At 50.6% G+C, this 24,038-nt stretch overlaps 1 long non-coding RNA gene across 2 annotated transcripts; it reads left to right on the top strand.

The window, feature by feature from the left end:
* The first annotated feature begins 2,810 nt into the window (after positions 1-2,810).
* Positions 2,811-7,537, top strand: LOC116793334. Of its 2 annotated transcripts, none has more exons than XR_004359457.1 (2): positions 2,811-5,382; positions 6,322-7,537. It is a non-coding gene; the product is annotated as an uncharacterized LOC116793334 (long non-coding RNA). The 2 variants fall into 2 exon arrangements; XR_004359456.1 differs by having other exon boundaries at positions 2,811-5,956.
* The last annotated feature ends 16,501 nt before the right edge of the window (positions 7,538-24,038 follow it).

Here is a 24,038-nt window from a genome sequence, read left to right as displayed (position 1 = left end):
ATGATTTAAAAGCAAAGTTCACGAGCATGTTAACGGCATGCTCTCGTATGTCCCCGCACACACGGGCTGCGCTGCGCCGCTCAGTAATACCCTAAGACTGTAAATCTATAACCACTGCAATGATTTAGTGATTAAAAACATGATAACATATTGTGTAACTGCAAACCACAGAATCCCTGCCAACTCTCCTCCGAGATACAGGAACAAAATACAGAAAATGTGTTGCTCGCAGCGGTCTCCTAAACTTGATGGAAAGATTTTAATAATAATAATAATAATGCAAAAAAACCCCAACAGCCCAGACATCAGAAAAAGGCTGGATACAACGCAAGGCTGAAAAAAAAATTTAAAAGACAGAATTTTAAATACGAATCTTGCTCTAACAAATTACAATCTAAACATGCCTCGCTTTTTTCTCTTTTTTAAGTTTGTCGTAACTGGAATAACTGGTCTTGTGTGATGTCTTGCATATTCAAAGTGCTTTGTAATAGGATACGGAGACCAAACCTTATTTGCCTAAACTCAATGGGTTTTATTTTTTCCCCTCTCCCCCCCCCCCATTTCTTTTCCTTTTATTTTCTCTCCTCCCCCCACTTCTCCCCTAATGGGGGTGTGGGGGGGGGAGAGGCAAAAGGAAGCAAGAGCTTTAGGCTGTAAGGAAAATACCTGAAAGAGGAAGCTGCAATCCGTAATACGGTGAGGAAAGCCAAATATACATATATTTTTAAAGGCAGCTATGGGAGTTTTGGCCTCTAAGCAGCCAACTTGACCCCATTCTCTCTATTCTCTTATTTCCCCCGTTCCAGGATTCCTGCACCTTCAGTCGGATTCGAACTCAATGTGACCCTAAGGAGGGAGTCACCGAGTCACCGAGCCTCCAGAAAATTGCTCCATATTAAACAGGAGCGAGAAAAGGAGAAAGACAGCAGGCACGGAGGGGACTCCGCGTTACAGAGTCCAGGACACACCGAGAGCAGCCCCGACCACAGCAGGAGGGAGAAACAGACCTTGCTAGAAATCAATTTTTTTTTTTTTGTTTGGTTGATTTTTTAGAAAAGGTGGGGAGAATTTAACAATTAAAAAAAACCAAACCACCAAAGACACAAACAAACGCAACCCAAATTATAAATAATTCACAGTACGAATCCCGCGTGTGCGTGGCACCCCCGCACGCCGTGCACAGCCAGGGCACACACACGCTCCCGCGGAGGGTGCGTGCGGGAGCGGGAGCCCGGGCGCGGCGGGTCCCGGGGACCGGCGGGGACCGACAGAGACCCGCGTTTCACGTAACTGCGATAAGCGCCGGGCGTTGCAGCCCCGAGTCATTAACCCTGGCCCCGAGCGGGCTCGGCCTGCGGTGCCGCCCGCCCCCGCCGCGCTCCCGCACCGAGCCGCCCGCGGGGAACAAGAACCGCCGTTACTGTGCGTGGCCAGGCCGTGCGGGCCGCGGGGTGCGGGGCTCCGCGGGGCCGGGCCCGTCGCCGCCGGGGCAGTTTTCGGCACTTTCTTCGCCCCTTTGTTTTCCAGCGCGTCCCCGGCGCGGAGCGGCAGCGGGGACCGAGGGCCGCCGGAGCGGCCGCGGCCCGGCGGGGTCCCGGGGGGCGCGGGCTCCGCGCGGGGCCGGGGCCGGGCCCCCGCCGCCGGCCTCGCCGTGCACAAAGCGGCCGGGCAGGCGCCGCGCCCGCTCCGCTCCGCGCCCGCTGCGCGCCCCGCGGCCATGGCCGGCGGGCGGGGCGGGGGGGTCCGCGGGCGCTCAGTGGCCCCCGCGGCGCCGGCACCTGCGCGTCCCCGGCGGCGGCGGCGGGGATCCGGGACGGCGAGCGGCACAAAGTTTGCTGGGGGATCCGGGGCGGTGGGTGGGAGCGGGCGGGAGGGGGGCCGGACCAGCCCCATGCAAAGCAGCCCGGGCGCCCCGAGCAGGAGGAGCCCGAGCGGGGGACAGGGCAGAAAAGTTGCCACTTACGCGGTCGCTGCTCCGGCGGCGGCGGCGCTTTTAATCCCGGGCGGCGGCGCGGGGGCTACAGATCCCATGCAGGCTGCGGCGGCTGCGGCGGCAGGAGCGCGGGGCTCCGCGGAGGGGCCCGGGGCAGCAGCAGCGGGAGCCGGGGGCAGCAGCCGGAGCCGAGCGAGAGCCGCCGCCGCCGCCGCCGCTGCCCAGCAGCAGCATCGTTGTCGGGGAGTTTGCAGCCCCCCGGAGAGGGGGCCGCGGGCGGCGGCAGCAGCAGCGGCGGCGGCGGCGGCGGGTCGGGGCGGAGCGGGCGGGCGCGGAGCGGAGCGGGCGGCGGGCGCGGAGCGGAGCGGGCGGCGGGGCTGGCGGTCGCCGGAGCAGGAAGCGCCCGGACTCAGATCTGATGATTGGGAAGAAAAAAAACTCTTTGGATCTTTATTCTGCTAATTAGTTTCCTGCAAAAAATGGCTGATTAGTGCAGTGCGCATGTGCCTCATTACCCAGGCACGACGGGAAGGGCTAATTAGCCACCTTCTGGATCAATAAGATTCAGCCCAGGCGGCGGGGGAGGGAGCGAGCGCGCAGGAGCGGGCGGGGGAGCGCGGCGGCGGCGGCGGCGCGCACCGAAACTTGGGGCAAGCGGCCGGCCCGCCCGCGGCGGGGGGGCCCGGCCCCGCTCCGCGCCCTGCCCGCGCAGCGCCGTGCCGGGCAGGGCAGGGGGCGCGGGGCCGGCCGGCGGCTCCGCACCGCTCCGCGGCGGCGGGACCTCCGCGGGGCCACCTGCCCCCGCACCCCGGGTGGGGCCCGCGCCGCCCCGAGCAGGGCCGGGCCGGGCTGGGACGGGACGACCCCCGCCGCCGCCGCCGAAGTTTCCCCGGGAGCAGGGAAAGTTGCGGCCGGCAGCGAGCGCAACTTTGCGCGCCGGCCCCGCAGCCGCCGCCCGTAGCATCCCCGCAGCATCCCCGCGGCGCGGCCCGGCCCCGTTCAAACTTGGCGGCCGCCGCTCCGAGCGGGCCGGCGGATCAATGCGGCCGCGGCCAGCCGCGCTGGGAGCCGGGCTACAGGTTTCACCAGCCATCGCTGGCAACAGCTTTGTCATTTTCTAAAAATAAGAAGCTAAAAGTTATTGTAGAAGAAGGGGCTTTTTTTGTCCCCCGCACAATGTGCCTTTTGTGAGTTTAATGCCATTCTGGGGCTCTCTATAGCCCCGGACAATGGGGAACTCCAGGAGGCGGCTGTGCCTCTGCCTTTTTCTTTCTTGCTTTCTCTTTTCTCCCCCCACCCCCTCTTTTTTTCCCCTTTTTTCTTTTTTTTTTTATTTTTTTCTTTCTTTTTTTTTTTTTTTTTTTTTTTTTTAAGGAAAGGATGCAGCATTCCTCCAGTCCCACCAGAACCTCTGCTTTGATTAAATAAATATTTCTCTAGCCTTACGGTAATGCTTTTCACTTTCTGTTCGGGTCCATCTGCAATTATTATTTAAAATTTTTATTTCCAGCAGCTCTTCCCTCCCCATTCTAGCTCTAGCAAAAAATGTAGATGATTGCTGGGAACGTGGGATTTGAATTTTAGGAGGAGGTGAACCAGTAGCAAGCCTCTATCCAGGCTTCAGGAATATGTTTTTTCATCTTTCTGTAAGAGGCTATTTTATTACTAGCAGAAATGCAGCTGAATTACATCATCTATCTTGAAAATCTAAAGAAGCTTTTTCTTTTTTTCTTCATTTTTTAAAATTTTTTTTCTTTATTTTCATAATAACATAAATAATTAACTTCCGGGTTTGTTTCATAGCTCTGAACAAGGAATGCAGTTGCGGTCAGTTTTTCCATTTGGGAGAACCTTAATGTAGATGTATTTTATACTGCAAGGTAATAAACTGCATGTTTGTTAGTAAATATTTTAATGAAATGTCTTGAGCTATCCCTATTTCTTAATGTGGGGGTTGTCATTTGGAATTTTGACAAGTCCCTTTAAGTGGGATGGGAGTGAAGGAAGAGGATGGATGATTAGGAATTTGACTGTACTGTTGATGCGTTGAGGGAAGTGTCTTGCATTTGAGAGATAGTCACAGGTTTTAAGACTTAGGGTTCGATAGGTGCCACAGTTCTGTGGATGTTGTACCTGGTGATCCCGGTGTGCTGTGTGTGAGTCCTGGTGGTTGGATTGACTCCAGTACGAGACCAGTTTGCTTTTAAAAGCTGCCCTTAAAAATCTGTCAGTCCCTGCTCAATATATGTCTAGCTGGCTTTATGGAAGAATAATTGTTAATGTACTTGCCCTTAAAAAAAAAAACCAAACCAACAACAAAACCCCCTAAAACCAAACCCTAAGAAAAACAATGCCAAGAAAAAAAAAAAAAAAGAAAAAAAAAAGAAAAAACAAAAACCAACCAACCCCCAAACCACGGAGCCCTGGGGGAAGCGGAATTTTTCAGGGCTGCTCAGTGCGCTGTCTGAGAAGGTGCGTGTAATTTGTAACTGTTTGCTGAACATGAACCAAACGTGGGTTGAGGATGAAGTTGAGGCGAGAATAAAGTAATCCTTGTCTTTAGCACTTAGGATAACTTAGAAGTGCCTCTTTTCTCCAGAGGCTGTGGATCCAGTGGCCCAGGCTGCGAGTGGGTGCTGCCTGCGGCCACATTTTTTGCAAAGCAAAGCAAAAGGAAACGTGTGGGGAAGTTGGGGAGCAAAGGAGCAACTGTGGATGCTCCAGAAATAGGCACCTCCGCAGGGACGTGTGCGGGCGCGGGCTGGAGCTATGGATGTTGTCTCTGTGCTTGCATCGTGAATTCTGGCTGTGTGCTGCTGTCCTCTAATTTCCCATGACAACATATGGATCCCATAAAGGCAAACATGCCGGAGTGCATCTGTCTGGGTAGTTAACACAAACCAAACATCCCCTGCTCGGCGATCCTGCTGCTCCTCTGGCCGCGCTGCGCGGAGCCCTCCTGCGACAGCCCCTCGCTGCTCCGGCATTCCCCGTCACGCTCCCGGGGTGAGCCCGACTGCCCCGGGAGGGAGGAGGGCAGCAGGCGCCAGCTCAGGGGAGCGGAGAGGTTAAGCGGGAAGAGGGGCGCGCGCCCTGCGGCCCCCCGCCCTCCTGGGAGCTGGTCCAGCCCGAGCAGGCTCTGCCCTGGGGTCAAGTCCTAGGACATCTTCCCTCCACTCCTGGCAAGGCAGGAGCTGAAGCTGGGAAGGGAAACAGCCAGATGAGCGGATGGCAGAGATTTGCCCCTCGTCCTGGACGCAGCCGTCTGGAGGCTGGGGAACGGGAGAGTTCCCAGTTTTCCGAGGTGCAAAAAGAGGTGGTGAGGGGAGGCTGTGTGTGAAAAGAAGGGAAGGAGCAAGTGACGGCCGCAGGACCAGCGGATAAAACCACTACGCAAACACCGAAATGCAGCCAAGGAATTAAGGGATAATTCGTACAGAAATTGTTAGGTATGATTACATGTATGTGCATGCGTGTCTCCTCTAGAAAATTTGCTTTCCGTAAGATTTCTTTGTTCTAGCAAAAAGACAATCTGGTTGCTAAAATATAAGAAGGGGCTTCCCTTGCTTTAATTAGAAATCTTGATACAGCCTCATCTGCAATAGTGCGGGTGCCTCTTGTTTCTATACATGTATCTCTGCACACGCCTAGATGCGATTTTGGGTTCAAATAGCTTTTAATGTGCTTTAGCAGAAAGAAGCTCTCAGTATCAGATCTGCAGGGAAAGTAAGACTGATTTTTCCCATAGGAAACTTGTTAAAGACACAGCTGAATTATTAGATCAACCCGTTTTTTTGTCTCATGGTATATCTGATGTATTTGCGCATAGAATCGTATAGTTTAATTTCCGTTATTTTGAACAGATGGAACGAATAGCGGTGCTTTAAAGTTGTTATTTGTAGAAATGTATACAAATTAAGAGGAACAACTTTGAAGCAAAATGTTTTTCTGAGGCAGCGCGTATGGCTTTCTGGACAGGACTCTCGGCAAAGATGGTTGTTATCTCTGACATGTAAAACAGGGGTGAGCAGCTCCAGTTTCCTGGGTTCTCCCCTGGAGACATGACCTGGCTGCCAGGGGGCTCAGGAGCAGCTCCCTGAGGCTGGGGTGGGTCAGATTTGCATGGGGCCGTGGTGACAGCACCTGACTCGGGCGAATTTTTAGGGAGCCACAAGCATATTCCCTTGCTCGCCGCCTGGCATGGGGGGACCGGGCCAAGGCTTTGCGATGCCGGAGGCCGATGGTGCACAAGGGGCTGATGTATGGGGATAGTAAAAAAAAATAAATTTCCAGGCTATCTTTTTAAATTCAGGCTTTAAAAAAATTATTGGTGGTAGAGGGGAGATCTAGCTTAGAAAAAATCTCCATAATATCATCCACTTCCACAGCTCTGTGCTTCTTGGAAATGTGTCTGAAGAATCAGAACAAAGCATGGAAGGCCAGAGTCCTTGAAGGAGCTCCAAATGATAAAGTCTGCCATTCATTTTAAACACAGCGTGCATTGTGGAAACACAGGTCAATTTGAAGGCATTTGTCAGATTTCCAGTTCCCTCTGCTCCTTTGCAATGGAAATTTGCAATCAAATCCCTGTGCTGGAGTTGGGATGTCTGCCTTGATCAGTTTGTATGACTTTATGCCCAAAGCACTGGCCAGGTAAGCTAGCTTTTTCCCTTTGGAAAGTTTGTTTGTGTGGAGTTGAGGCAGGAGACGGGGGGAAGACTGAGGGGAATCGAGCTGGAGCAGATGCGTTTATCCAGGTTTGGAAAGGGGAAAGGGCAGGCGATCGGCGGTGACGGATTGCACAGGGCTGGCTGAGCTGCAGGAGTGAGCTGATACCATTTAGAGGACTCCCAGCAAGAAGGCATGGAAAGGGATATTCCAACGCAGCGTGGTCATTGTTGGGATGCAGAAATGCAGCAGGGCTGAAGAGCCACATTGCTGAGCAATTCTGGCCAGACGGCAGGAATTTCTTCTGGCGGCATGTTCCCTTGGTTAATTGCTGGGGCTGCCACCCTTATTGCTGACAAGAGTGGGGATGCTGGAGGGGGGAGTGCATTTCTCTAGAAGAAATGCTGTAGGATTTGGGGAGGTTTGGGCTGGAGGGGATGTTCAAAGGAACATCTTCAGTTTATTTCTGGGGTTTACCTGATTATTAAAAGACACTGTGCTCTAGGCAGTGGGATTGACGGGACCTCTGTGGGCTATTCCAGCTGTCCCCAAACCTCTGGCGAGGCTGCTGCAGCCAGGCTGAGTAAACACTCCTTAGTCAGCCAGCAGGCTTGTAATGTGCATTTGCTTGTTTGCAGGCCATAACACAAGAGGAGTGGATGTGTTTTGCCATGGAAATAACATTGGAATACATCTATATGTTTTTCTGGCTTTTTGAGAGAAATGAAGAAAAAAGTCTTGGCATTTAATTAGGAGTCACTAACCTGATAAATATTGAACATCATTTCTTTGTGAGCTGCTCCCTGTGCTTGGAGTACTCTATGGATGTATTCCACAATTGCACTTGTTTAATGCCTGTATCACCTCATGCCTATTGTATTTATGTTGTCATCAATGTCAGATTTTAATTAAACAATTAAATCACTGTCACAGCAATTTCCCTAGAAAACTATTTTAAAATGAAAAATCCCACAATAATGTTTGAGAACCATCTTAAAGGGAAAAAAAAGAAGGGAAATAAGTTACAAATAAAATTACAGTTCCCACAGAATTAGAAAGAAAAAAAATGTTTTCAGCACTGAGAGGAATTCTGGATTGCATTCTGATTCCACAGCATTCAAAAGTGTGTCAGTAGGGGAGACTAAGACAACCTAACTTGTTTGGGGGCCAGTCTGGGTCGTCAGGCGGAGCCGATTGTGCAGGGACCCCGGTCCAGGGCTGGCACAATCCTGTGCTCACCCCCCACTGTGGGCCAGGAGCAGTGACAGCATAGCAAACCTCTCATCTCAGCACAAACCAGGTACCAAGCGCTCCTTGGAAAACAGTCCATCCGCCTTCTTCCCTCCGACTTATTTCAGAATTACAGCTGCAGATTTTGCAGGAAAGCCTGCATCAAATTATTCACTAAGTTAAGCACCAGCACCAGCTGTACTTACTATATAGTAACTATGTTCCCAACCCTGAGTGTAACCAGTGAGCATCGGATCTGACATAGCATCTTTGCTGCAGTTAATCAACACAGTTCATCGTTATCTCTTTGTAATATCTGCTCTTATTCCTCTAAACCTGTACTTCTTCGCACGGAAAAATCACAAACATGAGATGCAAAATTCATCAGACAAGGTATCTGCAGGAATCACGCTCTCAGCCACACGCCACGATATTACCTGTATTTAACATAAGCACATCTGACATTTGCAGCGACGCGAGCTGTGCTTATTGGAACAGGGGCCCGGCTGTGATTGCAGCGCGACGCACCCCACGGCTGCCCCCGGCCCTCCCGGCCAGCGCCGCAGCCGCTTTGATTTGTGCCCTGGGAGGGCTGTGCTGGGAGCTGTGGCGGGGGCTAGGGAGGCTCCACTATCCCCCTGCCCATAGCAGCCCCCAGCTGGGGCTGAGGGGTCACCCCTACCCCAGCACCCAGCCCAGCAGGAATCCTGGGCGCTGTTTCTTTTAGGTCCATGCTGCATTTTTTATTGGAATGCAGCTTTGCAGATTGGGTTATGGCTGGGCTGCGTGTGGTTTGTATCAGCCCTGAAGTGTTTTACAGCTGGAGATGATTTGGGGGGGGGGGCCACATCCAGCCTGTCCACAGCCAGGTCTGATGTTTGTCTGCTGCTGTCTCTCTAATTTTTTTCTATGTGCCTCCATCAAAAGGTGAGGTTAGCACTGGGGGGGGGGGGGGGGAGGCGATGACAACAACGACAACACCAGGTCCATCCCTCCCCCCTCCTCATTTCAGTTCGGTTCTCCCAAAAACAATTTGCCAGCAGATCCCCTTTCCTGTGGCCACAAGTGGAAGGTACCCGCTGCAGCTGTGCCCGAGCTGGGCAGCCTGAGGCCTGGGCACCCAGCACCCAGGCAGGGACCCCCCACCCCAGCCAGCACCACTTGTGAGTCCAGGGCACAAAATCTATAACCTCAATTCAGCCAGTGAACCCCAAAGCACATGCTTCCATCAGGCCAGAGCCATGGCAGAGCCTCTACAGTCTCCTTGACCAGGGCAGACCCTCACCTGGGCCTGTCCAGGGCCACCCACACTGTGCCCAGAGGCTTTGCCACCAGAAGGGACTTGGCTGAGCATATGCAGCCAGAAATACATATTTTTATACTCAGGAAAGGGGAAAATGGATGAGGTTGCACAGAACCCTCCTCCAGGCAGGAGAGGCTGTGCTGGAGGAAAGTATTGCTCATAATGATACTTAAGCCCAGACACTTGAATGCTAAAGGTTAAACTTACATTCTTCAAGAAAGGGCTCCTTGCCAGCTTGAACCGTGTTGTGTGTTCACTATTGCCTCCTCCTCCTCTTCATCCACTCTCAATCCACTTTTGGTATTTGTTGAAATAACTAAGGTTCTGGGGTGGGTTTTTTTCCTCCCTTAATTTGTGTTCTCTGTGCCAGTTCTCAGCCCTGTGGCTGTCACAGGGTTAAAAAAAAAAAGGCAGTCCAGTGGCAGTATGAAAGTGAAGGTTTTTTTCTTAGCTGCATACTACTGTAGCTTCAATCCATCAAAAACCAGCCTCAGCCCATGCTCCGTCCTCCAGTGACACACAGTCCATAGAATGCCGTCCTCCACCTCCTGTCCTCAGCTGAATAACCAGAATGTACATTTTGACAATAATGCTAAAAACAGAACTGAAAAACAAATTGAAAGGCTGATATATATATATATATATATATATATATATATATAGTAACAACAGGATGGAGAGAGAATTTTGGAGGCAATCCTCACTAGGGCTGGAGATGAAACTGGTGGCAATGCTTCCAAATGCTCAAGTCGAGGAAGGAGAAACAGGGAAATGCCCACCCAGGAACAGCACTTTATGATGAATTTCAGCATAATATGAAGAAACAGACACGCAGTTTGGATGCTACATTTAGATCTTAATGATCAAAGAGCACCTTCTCCATATACTTTCATGCTTCTCCCCAGAGATATTTCCCATTAAAAAAGAATGGAAATAACATTACATTGTGCACGCCTTCTAAAGCAGCCCCTTTACACAGGCTCATGCAGGCTTTTCGTGGAAATCAGTCTTAGGTGAAAGCACAGAACATGGATCCCTACGTCTCAGCAGCAGCAGGTAGAGGAGACCCAGACAGGAAGGCTGGATCAAAGGCTTTGAGGAGGAGCATGGAAAAGAGCCAGAGTGAGCTTCAGAAGTCAAACACAATTTTTATTTGGGTTCAGAGATGATAAAAGGCCAGTGATGTTCATTTTCCTACTTCCTGCAGCAAGGGACCAGGGGGCTGCAATGCTCCGCATCCCTTTCAACAGCAGCTTGCTGCAGTGTATTTCTTGGCACAGCCCTAATTGTATCTCCTGGTCCCAGTGGAAGTTCACACTTTTTAATATGTCTTATTGCTTCTGCAACTGCTGCCACCAGTCAGCAATCACAAACAGGAAGCTATGAGTCAGCAGAGCCATAACCTGCGGGCTGACAGCGGCCAGAGGAGAGGGACGATCCTGGAAAACACCAAGAAGGGCCGAGCCAGCCAGGCCCTGCTGTGGGAATGGTGCCCAGCCTGGCCCGGGGATGTGTCTGGAGCCTCGGTTCCTAATTCAGCCCTTCAGCTTACACCGAAACCTCGCATAAAGGCCCAGATGTCACTCTGGGCCTGAGCGCCGTCAGAGAGGTTTCCCAAAGCTGGTCCCCAAAGCTCAAGGCTGTCATGGCAGGGCAAGAGCAGACAGGGACACCAGTACCAGCCCTGGGTTCAGTTGCTCATCCATACTCTAAAAAGCAGGTTTTTTACCCCAGTAGGGAGAGGCAGGGCAGAGGAGGCAGCGGTGACCCCTTGGCCGGAAGACGCCGACAGCACCCAGAGCTTGGCTAAACCACGGCTCACGTAGAGCAGGGAGTGGATGATCTATTCCCAGCCTGGTTTTGTCTGTTTTCTAACTGTATTTAGCAGCGAGTTTACTCCAGACTGAGCCTGCGTGAGTAAGTGTGCATGTAAGGGTTGAGGATTGGCTGTGGCAGGCAGAGGGTTTGCTGAAAGGCTTGTTAAGGAAGCACTACTGACCATGCAATCCAATTACATAATGCTTCAAAAAATAACCGAGCTGGGAGTCGGGTCTGAGCAGCGCATTTCAGCAGCAGAAAGAGGTATCAAATGTCTGTCTTCCAACCCAAAGGCTGACAGTGTATTTGTGCCACAATCTGACACTGCACCTTGGCCGTAAACTGCTCTAAAGAGGAAACTTGCTTCCAGGGGAAATGTCTGCTGTTCCCTTTCAAGGCAGTGCTGCACCCTGCAGACCAGCGTTATTTGAGTCCTTGTAAAATTACCACTAATCTCTGCACTCAGGATGCCTTGTGTTTTATGGGCACTCATATGACGGCAGCTTTGTTTTCTGGGGGGAAAGTGGAGTGCTGAGCAGGGAGAAGCAGGCACCTGGCCATCAGCAATGCCTCAGGGGGTTTTCCTCAGCTCCTTGCAGTTCCTCTTGGCTGTTCCAGACAGGACAGACATAGAGATGATGCACAGTATTATACAGGACAATGTCTGAAAAAAATACGCTGTCCTGCCTGGGAAAGATCCAGATGCAGTCCAGTTCCTGGGCAGAGCTTGCACAGAGCTGTGCATCCCTTCTGTCGAGATGGATGCTGAGGGAGGGGACCGAAGGGCCAAGCTCCAGGGTGGCTCTATCCACACGCTGTTTGGGATGACTGGGGATTTAGAAACCTCATCTCAAAGCAGCACTGGTAGGTTTCATTGGAGTTACTAATTTAACTGCTGGGCTGCTCTGACGGCGTCACAGAGAAGGCACACTTCTGGTGAATGAGGGAACAGCAAACTAAGGATATTCTTGGCCTCTGCCGAGCTGGGGGGCTCAGCTGCTGGGGATGCTGCAAGAGCTCCTGTGACGGCCACCAGCGCCCGGCTCTGACCTTGTCCCAGTCTCGGGAGCGGTGGGGTCCCTTGGCCGGGGAGCACCCCGTGCTCCCCGGGGCTCTGCCGGGCGCTGCCCACGCCGGGAGCCCCCCGGTGACACGGGCGAGCCCCGGCCCTGCGGCACCGCCGGGCCCGGGGCAGCGGCGCGGCGGCCGCGGGCGCGAAGGGGTTACGGGCGGCTCGTCCGGCCCGGCCCGCCCCGCCGCCTTCCCCGGCTGTTCCCGGCTGTTTACCTGGAACGCCCGGCCGGAGGCAGCGCTGACATCACCGCCGCGCCCCCTCCCTCGCTCCCTCCCGCCGCCGGCCGAGCCTCGCCCGCCGCGGGGCCGCAGCTCCCGAGGCACTGCACAGACCTGTCCGCTCGGCCCGGCCCGGCCCGGCCCCGCCGAGCGGATGGTGGCACCGTCACGGGGGTGGTGGCCCTGCCATGGGGATGGTGGCCCCACCATGCAGATGGTGGCCCCACACCGTGACGACACTGCCCATTTTCACCCTGTGCCCACGCTGGGTGCAGCACACGCCTACGGTGCCCAGGCTCAGCCCCGCGGCTGTTCTGCCCTCCCCGCCCGGCAGCCCCTGCCCCTGCCATCCGCAGCTCGGCCCCCTCACCCATGGCCCTGGGCACACACGGTGCCACGGCGCTGCCGCCTGCCCACCCACCTGGCTCCCGCGTCGCAGCCCGATGCTCGGGGGCCACCATGCTGCCCGCTCCTCACTGCCTGCACCCTCCTCCCCGCTCTTGGGCGCTAGTGGTGCTCGAGCCTGGCTGGTCACATCGGGCTCTCTGGCAGGCCCGGGTGGCCCGTGGCCCTGGGCACACGGTGGCCACAGCCAGCGACGCAGGTGCTCGCCCCTCCGGGGGTTGCTCACCCCAGCCGCTCGTGGCAGAGCTGCTCTGTGGACGCTTTCTTCGTGCATTTGGGCAGGGAGCCAAAGTATGCAGCTTAAAGGAAATGTTTAATAAAGACACAGGAGCCCCAAACTGTTTATTTTTCCTTGCAGAAAGGTGGAGAGACGAAGTCCCTGGAAATGCTGCCGGGCCAGGCGCAGGCCGGGGGCCGGAGGCCGAGCTGGGGCTGACACAGCCTCTCACCTCTCCCTCCCCTGACAGCCCCGGCCGCGGGGTCATAAACCGTGGGGGGAAAAGGCAGCCTATTAGTAACTCTATTAAGTCTCCATTAGTTAGGTGTGAACTCATTACTCTAATATACCTGGAGGTGGGATCCCACTTGCAGGACATTAGCGCTGCAATAAGCACGTTTACCACCCCAGCCTGACGGGAGCAAGGGAGAGGAGCCCAGCAACACCTGGAGCAGGCCCTTGCCTGCTGCAGCACCACCACACAGAGACCCTTCTAACCATGCTCACCCCGGGGTGGCTGCACTCCTCCCACACAGGGTCCCTGTCCCCCATGGTGGTGGCCCCTGTGACCAGTCCCCCAAATCCCCCTCTAGACCACCCATTCCTGCAGTAGCAACAGAGGAATCACTGAAAAACACTCTCCTCATCTGCTCACTGAAGAGTGGCTGTGCCATGGGGAGCTGCTCTCTCACCTTGTAGAATCAGAGTCATTTGGGTTGGAAAAGCCCTGTAAGATCAAGTCCAGCCATTCTGCCAGCACTGCCGAAGCCACCACTAACCCATGTCCCCAAGTGCCACATCCACATGTCTGTTAAATAATCCTGCCAGGGCTGGTGACTCCACCACTGCCGTGGGCAGCCTGTGCCAGTGCCTGACAACCCATTCAATGAAGAAGTTTTTCCTAATCACTGAATCGTAGAATATCCTGAGTTGGAAGGGACCCACAAGGAATATAAAGTCCAACTCCTGGCCCTGTACAGGACAATCCCAAGAATCCCACCATGTGCCTGAGAGCTTTGTCCAACACTTCCTCAATGTCCAATCTCAACCTCCCCTTTGCCTGACCCGGCCTTTTCGATGTGTTGGTGCTTTGTGACAGGAACTGCTCTGCTGTCTGCAGAGCTGAGCACACTGTGAGGGACTCACAGTGAACTAAATAATGAGTTTATAGGAAATCAATTAATTAATAATAGATAGGATGCAGGAGCAGGACTTAACTGGGTTTGCTGAGGTAGCACAATGAAAAATATGATTGTGCGGAGAAACCCGTAGATGTAGAAATTTTTTCCACCTCTTCAGTCAGTTTTAACATGCCAGTGTGAGCTGCCCAAGCCCTCCCTGCCCGCTGCCAAAGCCCCTCACAGACAGGTACTGTTTGCCCTGCAGAACAAAAAGACTCTGCACCGTTCCCCCTCCATCCTTATTCACACTTTGAGGCTGCACAAAAGCAGAGTCCATGCAAAACTCTTCCCAAAACTAATTTTTAAGCCCATTTATTCCTAAATAGGGCTAAACTGTACACGATCCCTGAAAAAAAAGCTGTTCAAGAGTGCACAAGTAGGATTTCAAAAATTATTTCAGGAGGAAGCATGATTTTGTTTCTAAGATCCTTGGCCAAAAAGAGTATAAAATTAATGGCATTAAGTGCCTACAAATACTCTCGAGGATCTGGGAGTTGGAACAGGGGCCTGGATTCTGTTGCTAGCTCTGCCACAGACTTGCTGTCTGTGCTGAAGGACCAGCCAAAGCAGGACATGGGGTACACTGGAAGTTACCAGAAATGGACTTCAGAGCTCATTCTCCTCACTTTTTGCCCTATTTTCCCAGTCTGTACAATGGGTACAATACTGACTCGCTGTGATGGAGCAGAGCATGTGAGATCGGATATTGGTGTAATTCCTCCTGGTGTGTTTCCAGAACACCATGAAACCATGTCCTTTCACAGTGCCCCACTGATCACCATCACCTGCCCTTTTCTTCCTTCCCTATTTCTCTGGAATTAACTCTCACAATTCAAAACATCAGCAGGTTCAAACAATTATGATTTAAAAAGAAATTAACTGCTAGAAAAGTGCTTTCTCCCTCCAGCAAATACAACACCTCCTTGTGCTATCCTCCTGGTCAGTGGCAACTTATCTACCATAAGGATGTTAAAGTCCAGTGTCCTGCAAAATTCAATATTAAATGTTTATGCCTCTGAGCAGGAGAGATAGGCATCCTTAAAATGCAACACTGGAAAATCCTGAAATATTCACCTTTTGATATGTAATATTATATCTAGGGAAATGATATTGTCATGTAAAAGTGATTTTATGGGTTTTTCTCACTCTGTTTTTACTGTTACCCTGTTAACTAAGGTACCTGTTTCTACATGAAATCTCATACAAAACCGGATTAAGATAATTTTGCGAGTTTCTAAAATTTGAACATCTTGCTAGTGGCAGGACGCCCAATGACAAAACAAGAGTCCATCAGCAAAGCCTGAACTGAACTCAGTGTTGGCATCTCTCATTATAAAAAAGGGACAACCCAATGCTCTTTTGACAAGATCTCAAATCCCTGTAATTCCCTGTGCGTCTCAGCTATGAAAACACTTTTGGCATAGTAATTTAAACTGCTAACAGAAGATTCAAAATAGCACACTTCAGTGATAAACAGGAAAGTTTATGCCCCATAGTTGCTTTCACACCAGCATGGGGCACTGACGTGGGACAGAATCCTGCAGAATGTGTTCTGTATGGATCCCAGACCCTGCCAGGCTTTGCCACCAGTAAAAGTATTCCAAGAGAAATGAATACCCAGGCAGGAAAAACCTCTGCTCACCCACAAAAGGGAGAGAAAGAGACTGGTGTTTCTATGGGTGACTCCGTCTGATGAAATCAAGTATTTAAATGACTTCTGTTTACACAGGATTTTGAGAAATAATGCTAATTTGTAGAATTGGCATCTGGGGTACAAGTATAGGTACCCTGGGAGAGCACTTATGGAGCCTTTGTAAAGCTAAGTAATAAACACTTTGTCTTCACCACACTATTTATGGGTTGCTTGGGGGCATCCTGCTCTCCTCCTGCCCCTACCTGGGCATAAAATTATTGCCCAACTAGGTTTTAATCAGAGCAACAGTAAATCTGAATGACCACACATGCACAGCCATTCCTGCTCCCCGATCTCCAGCATTAATTATAAAGTGGGAGTGTTTACACAGTACATACCACTTTCCTGACTTCTTTCTTGTTTATGTCAAAACCTTTATGGACATAAAACTTTGGAATTTGCTTTTGGAATAAAACTGCAATTGAAGTGGCAATAACTGTGTTGGAAAACAACTCTGCTCTTGCTCCCCCGGTTCCGCGGTCACGGCAGGTTTGCACTGGAACCTCTCCCATTGGAGCGTGTTGGTTCAGGTCACCTCCTTGCTGCCCCGGCTGGATGGCTCCTTAGAAACTCCAGCTTGAGATGGCTCAGAGCAAACACTCCAGCTTTCCCTCCTGAGTCCTTTCCTTTGCTCTCCCCATGTCCGGGCCCACCGCATACATCCCCACACCCCCGGTCAGGGGTTTGTGGTGCTCCCCTCATGCCAGGCTGGGGGTCAGGTCCTCACTCCTTCCCTCCCAGTGTACTGATCTGGCAGCCTCTTCGCTCCTCCAGGTACAAGCCTGGCCCATGCCCTCAAACACCCCCTCACTCAGATTTCCACTGAAAGGGAAACTTTTCTTCCACAGTAAGTTATTACAAACCCAAGAGACATCCATCGGATGCCATACACATGGCAAGGATACCAATAGTAAAGTTACTCATGCTCCACGAGCACTAAATTATTCCTTGTCACACTGGCCTGGCTGCTCGTTTCGTTAGGCTGTCACACAGTAAATTAATATGTTGGCTGTTTGGGGCTGAGAACTCTTTTTTCTATTTGTTCAGTAAAACAGATACTGTACACCCTGGGCACCATATAAAAATAATAAATTACCATAGCACACAGGCAAGGTATTACTCGTGTCTCTCTCTGCCTTTACTTTATCCCCTCCATCCTCTGCCTTTCCCCTGATCAATTCATCTTCCATTTGCTTTCTATTTCTGTCTGCAGGTTTCACTCTAATACGTATTGCTCCGATATTCCAACCATGCCACCTGCTCCAGAACTACAAGTACAGAGGTTTTGCGGACATGGAGAAGAGGGAATCAGCAAAAGCTCAAGGGCAGGAGAAGAAATAATGTATATACTGCAAACTGTAAGAACATCAGGAAAAAGGAATTGAGTCTCTACCTGGTGCTGTCTCTGATGCTTAGATGCCTCCTGATTCCTGCCAGACTCTTTCTTTACTCTTCACATCCAACACAGAAATGGGGAGACTTGGTAGCCAGAGGAATCAAACAGCCTTCTCTGTATAGGCAGGTTGGGTAGTATTTGATCCAATCTCCCCTGCAGGTTAAAATGCCTTTTAATTCTGGTGGGCTGGGTCGGGATGGGAATGAATAAACTCTCTCTTCATTTCTCTGTCCAGCTCGTGGAAGCTGCACAGGCTGGGTATTAAGTCTGTCCAAATTCCTTTCCTCCTTGGCAAAGTTATACTATCTACAAAAAGAAGAATTAAAAATACGTCTGTGTTTGGCCCCTTACAACTTTGGTTCTTGCCCCTTGTTTGTACTTTCCCGGGCATGGTTCTGACCCAGGTTTTAGCACATGGCCCCCCAAGAGCACCCTCGCAGTCATGGGGAGTAATCACTTATGGCAATACTTAGTGCATCATGTTTCCAAAGCATCATGTCATTTTAACTAATAAAAAATCAACAGAATTTACTGTTTGTTCTTTAAAAAAAATAAATAAGCAAAGAAGTAAAATTTAAATATTTACTGAAAAGCTAAATATTGTAGCCTTGTGCAGTTATTGGCAGGAGATGCTGTGCAAATAAAACCACGGCAGGCTGTTGCTTCCCACATCCCCGAGTGCTGGCCCGCAGCCGCCGCTCTCCCCAAGCCTCCTTCCAACTGCTGCCAGGACCATGGACCCTCCCTGGAGAAGCACCTCTATTTCTGGCACATCCATGGCTCAGGTACGTGTTGGGCCCTCACCCATCTCCCTTCTCCTCTCACGGGAGGGTCTGGGGTGTAACTAGGCCCCAACTCTCCTGAGAAGTTACAGACATCACTGCAATGCTCTGGCAGGTAACCGGCCCCAAGGGCGGGGGAGGAAGCCAGGTGTGTTCCCCTGGTGTGTCCACGTGCTTTGCGCGGCAGGAAGTGCTGGACCATCGGAGCTGAGCGCGTGGCCGAGCCCTGGGCCCTGCTCAGGGTTTCTGAGCTCCGCAGGTGTGCTGGGCTGACCCAGAGGGGAAGGTCACCTGCTCCTGGTGTCCCACTCCCACCCCTCCTATCCCACGTGGCCATGCATTAGTGATGGGCAGTGCTTGCAGATGGCAAAGTTCAAGCTGGGCTAATTAAACATACCAAGCTAATAACCTTCCATTTTGGGACTGGTATAATTCATAATTTAATGTATTGCTGCTGAGACATTAACCTTTCAATAACTGGCACAGTGCCCACAGCAGCCTGAGTGCTGACCATCTTTCAGGAAAATGAGTATTATTGTTAAAACAGGTATAAATCATTCATGGCTTCAGCTTTTGTGTCAAACTGCACATGAAAACAAGTAGTAGGCTGGGTAATTTATTTACCTTTTGGTGGTTATTCTTGTGATTTCATGATCATATTCTGTGATTCATAAACACTGGCCAATTGCCATTCTGTTCTCATTTTGCCTTTCAATATTGCAGTGGTTATTCTGATTTTCATCTTTAAGGAGTTCAAGACTGGTGCAGAGTTGCTTGATCCAGGCACAAATGTAATCTCATTTCAAGAAGGAAAAATTTATTTTAAGCTAATTCTGCAGTATTCAATGCAATTATTAAGGTTACCAACTTGTTACAATTTTGCATTTTGCTAAAAGAAATATTTCTTTGAAAACTGGTGTATAAACACAGATTCAAAGACTCTTCTAAGTTCTCCTTCAGAGGCAGCCAGGAAGAAGCTCACACATTACTAAAGAGTTTAATAAAGATCACCTCCTATCTCTTCCAATCGAATGCTGAACAAAGATGGCCCACTCAGTCAAAAGGGGAAACTTTAATGTGTCTGCAAAGACACATTAAAGATGAGTCTAAAAAAAATCCTGAGTGGATGCTGAAGAACTAATCCACTTGCAAAATTGCTATTTTTGAAGAAATTAACTAAGAAATCAGCAAGAAGCTGTTTGTGAGCATGTCTGTAACATTTAGTGCTCAAGATAATGCCAAGACCAGGACATTTTAGAGGCACAAGAGAACAAGGGAGCAACATCAGCACTCTCGGTTTTAGGCTTCTCCTCAGGACTTTACATGGTCACTCTCAAGACCACGTGAGCAGTGTCAGAACAACTGACATAAAGTGTTTGAACCTGCTCATGGGGACAGAATTCAGACCCCTCAGAACAGGGATTATTTGAGAGGTTGAGGTTCCTCTGGATACCTTCTTCATACTGGAAACATACAGTGTTAGCCCCAAGAGGGTTTATTTTTCCATTGATAATGATGCAGGACACAACCCCTCACTCCTACAAGTGATCACCTGCCTTTGTTAATCCATATCTGTGTTACCTGTGGCCCGGGGCTGAGCTTGTGCACCCGCACTTTGGGTTCTGAGACGTGTTGTTTGAACCAGCTGTACCTGGATCAAAGCCCAGCAGCTCCTTTTTCCATGGACACTACGGTGTCCCTGCATTTCACTCCCTCTGCTGGCTCCAGTTATACATCAAATGAAGCTTTTGAGACCTGAAATTTCTTAAGGCAGGGATATATTAAGTTCACCTTGATTTTCAGGCTCCTGGGCCTGCCTTGCTCTGCTCTGCTCTCCTTACAGGCATCACAGCTGGCAGGGGATGTAGCCCTTCCTCCTCTCAGCCACAGCATCCCGGGCTCAGGACAGGACCATGGTGGCACTGCCAGCACTCCCACTGGAAGTCTGAGTGGAAAATGTGCAGTTCCACCTCTAACAGAGAGAAGGACCTCACCTCACCAGGTTATACCTGTGGGTGCAAGAGCCATGTGTAGCCACAGGTAACTCCAGTCATGGTCATGCCGAGCCAAGTGCCTGCTGCCTTGATATAACTTCCTGAGGGAACTGGAGCATGGACTTCAAACATTTGGTATTTAGGGAAGAAAAAAAAGTAACACTTTTGAAGAATGCCCCTCCTGAGTTTGAAGGACCAGGAGGATCCCAGCTGTGGGTGTGTGCCGGCACTGCCACAGCTCCATGGGAAGTCAAGTGCTCCCTCCCTGCTCCAGGCAGGCTGGTGGAGCACAAGCCCTCTTGGCCAACACTCCCTGACACAGCCGTGCTACACGGACAGGCTCTTATGCAATTTTTTGCTTTCCAGTAGCCACGTGACTTTCTATGGCAAGAATTACTCAATGTGCAGTTCCTGTCTGAAGTGGCCCGTCCAAAGTATTCAAAACAAGTTCTGAGCAAACCCACATCTCAAGGGCTGGTGCTGCCTTCAGGCAGATATTGTTGTTATTTCACAAGCAGGAAAACTGAGGTAATTTTTTTTTTTAAGGGGGGCAGATGCTGCATGTGTACAGGCACTGAACACCCTCAGTGCTTGCCTAAAGCTGGGAAGAAGCACTGAAAACACACAGATGTGATAGACAGTGCATATTTGGGCACGGATTCCTCCCAAACCATTATGCTTTTTGCCAGGCACATATTTACCTGCCACAGAAACGGACCTTGTACCTCATTCTTCAAATACTTGGCTGCAGTTATTCTGTATTTCAGGTTTTTGGTTCTTCCCGCTTGCTCATATACCAGGCTGCAAACCCCAAACCAGAGCAGAAGTCGCTTCCTGCACCGTGGTTATAAGGGAGTTAAAGTTCAGGTTTCTAATTGCTCTCTCGAGGCCTTATTACTTGTTGATTAGGGCCTTTTGGGAATGGTATCAAACCTATAATAATAAACACTCATTTCACTGGGAGGTTTGTAGCTGCTGTGGCAGCCCTGCGGCCCTTCTGTAACAGCACTGCTACAAACCAACCAGGAAAGGCCTCTCTAACCTCTCCAGAGGCTTTCCAGGCTGGACAGGTCTGATCCACTGGCATTTTCCTGTCAGGTAGGAGCTGGGGCTGCACTTCTGGCAGAGGTGCTTGTGTCTCTGTGGGACCCTCTCCCCTCTTGCAGCCCAAGGACCAGTGCTGTGAGTGGGGTCTGGGGCAGGAGCCTGGGGGGAGCACATCTGTGTGCTCTCTGACATCTGTTAATTCCTAGTTCCCTAAATGCTGGCAGATTTGGGGACAGCAGCAAATAAGAAGTATGACTGCCAGCACACTGCTGGTGGCCAGTCACTTTTGCAGAGATTCCTCCTGCCCATGTTCATAGTTCGTTATCTCCTGTTCTGTTATGGCACCCGAACAGGACAGATGGCCTGAAGGTGCCATCCTGAAAAATAGGTACTTTAAGATTCAGCAAAAGACTCTGACATGTGAGGATGTTGCTGTACGAGGAGTGTTTGCTGTATGAGAAGTTCCTCAGCAGTACCCTTGGCACAAGAAGCCTCCTCCTGCAGGTGCCCATGGCCTGACCAGCCCTGCAGGAGCTGCAGACGGTGCCCAGTGCCAGATCAGGGCTGGCTCTGCTGAAGGTCAGGGATTCTGCATCCCCATGGGGATACAGTGCCCAGACCCCCAACTGCGACAGAAGAGGTCCTCCAGTGAGGAGCTATGGCGGGGCAGTCGCGAATGCCCAGCTGGTCATCCCCACCCTGTGGCTCATCAATGCACACATTCTTAATTACAAAACCACTGATTTCTCCTAACACAAGCAATCCAAGGCGTCATTCCCAGGTTAGGTTCTTTGGAAGTGCTTGTATGGTATTGTTTTTAGAGTCTGGGTGTCAGAAGGGGTGAGATGGGTCACAAATCATCTTGAGCAGGAGAGAAGTTGCTGTGAGTCTGCTCTCGGCAAATCTCTGGAGAAGGCACCAGGTCTCCTTGAAACACCCGGAATGAATGAGCCTGAAGTAAAAGTAGGTGTTTATCTCAAGTCACTGCCTCGAATAGCTGGGTACCTGTTGGAAGGGGCTGATCGATGCAAACCAAGGCAGCCATGCGTGAGCTGTTACACAGTGGTTAGTATTGATCAGAGCTAACGGCTGCCGATAGGAATGTGGAGTGGACTGACAGGCTGAGAAGAGGGAAGGAGGAAACAGCCTTCGCTGGTGGCAGACGTACAGAGGGAAGCCGATAAAAAGTCAATTCCACTTAACTGAATGGCTGCTAACTAAATATTTTTGGGGCCAGAGCCTTCCCAGATAGCAGCTGGAGCGTCTCTGCTCCGGAACTGAGACATCAAGTGAGCGCGGCATCGACGGCTGAGATAAGAGGTGCTGTGACGGCCGGTGGAGCAGGAGAACCTGATGAGCCAGCCCTGCATGCCTGCCCTGCATGGTCATACACCGGAGCAGAACAGAGCAATCCAGACCTGCTTTTCCCAGGCCCAGTACTCAGACTGTGGACAATGTTTCAGGCCAACTTTAGTGGACTGGATCAGTGCTTAAGGCACCGCATGTAAAGTAATTCTCCAGCAGTTTGATTAATAGTGTCATAGTCATAGCTTCAGTTCAGGTTCAACCTTTTTAACGTTTTATTATTTTACAGCGTAATAAATCAGGGCAGCAGGAAAAGACAGATGTAGGAATGTCCCTGTCTCCCATCTGCTTGTGCAGACAATGGGTCAGAGGATAATGGCTTCCAGGGCTGAGGCAACTGATATTAGAAAATCTACTGGAGAGGAGCCTGTAACAGAGCCAGAGGTGCCCTGAGGAAGGAAGAGGTAGCTGGAAGCTGGTCAGCATGTCCTGCAGAGCTGCAGCACTGACCAGGGAAGGAGCAGGCCAGTGGTCCCAGGGAGCTGGGAATGAGATGGAACTGGACTGAGATGTCTCCTTGCCAATTGCAAGAGGAAAGGCAGCTGTGCCACAGCACCAACCACCCTGGAGCAGAGTGGGATGCTGCTTTTTCTCATGGAGCAAACAAACCCCTTCTTGCCTTTTCAGCACCAGCAGTGGCTGAATCAAGCTCACCACACTGGTCCTTACTGGGCTCGGTGATGCAGAGATGGACGCAGCCCCAGGGTCATCATGGGAGGCTACAGCTTAGGGAAAGGAAAGCTGGGTCATGTAGGGCCAGCTGGGTCATGTTGCAGACAGGAGGAAGCAGAAGCTTTGCAGCTCAGTTCATGGCCAATAATATAGATGATACAGACGGAAGAAAGAACAGAGATGTTTTTATGAGATCAAAATAATAAGAGAAGTGTAGAGGTTCATCTCTGATGGAGCTGATGGAGAGACTGCGAGAACATGAACCTAAAACAGGCAGTGGAAGGGACGGAGGTGGTGAACGTGAAGCTTGACTTGTTAGGAAGGAGGGATGAAGGGGGAACATGGGATCTGAAGGGATAAAACAGATAAATCAAATGCTAAGAAAAACTCTTCGGGTGTATTTTTATGGACTGAAATGTGTGTAACAGCAAAAAGAAGTCGCTGTGGCAATCAGAAGAAGCGATGACAGAGCCTTGGAAAAGAGGTTTTGCCATTAGAATGAAGAATGATCCAATAATTCAGAAATTGGGAAGGGTAAGGGAAAAACTGGAATTCTGGTTGGGTCATAGTAAGTTAAAAACTTCATGGAAAAGTAACAAAAATCTAATGAACGTACTTTGCTTCTCATATCACCTGCTTTGTTCTGTGCAATGCAAATTTCAGGAGAGCACACAGAGATGCAAATAAATTCATGTGTAACGTGGCAAGAACAAGTCAGACTAATGCTTGAAATTTCTGCCGTCTATTTATGGCCTCCTGCTTACATTGCAGGGCAAAGCAAGTAGTATATTGAATAAACATTGCACTGTTTTCCATCTTCCTTTAACAGGACTTAATTTTACTTTTAAATTTTAATTAGTTCCATGCAGGGGCCTGGCAGTCCCAATGTAGAGGCACCACAACTTACAGGTTGTTTGTCATTACAATTTCTGGACTGTTAAAAGAGATGTAAGTTACAACCCAGGGACTTGATGACCAAAATATTGTCACCAGCTGGACTCTGCAGGCAAACATTTGCATGCTGATAGTTCAGGTGTTTAA

This window comes from Chiroxiphia lanceolata, chromosome 13 (genome assembly GCF_009829145.1).
Source record: "Chiroxiphia lanceolata isolate bChiLan1 chromosome 13, bChiLan1.pri, whole genome shotgun sequence".
Classification (NCBI taxonomy): domain Eukaryota; kingdom Metazoa; phylum Chordata; class Aves; order Passeriformes; family Pipridae; genus Chiroxiphia; species Chiroxiphia lanceolata.
This window is presented reverse-complemented; position numbering and strand designations above follow the sequence as displayed.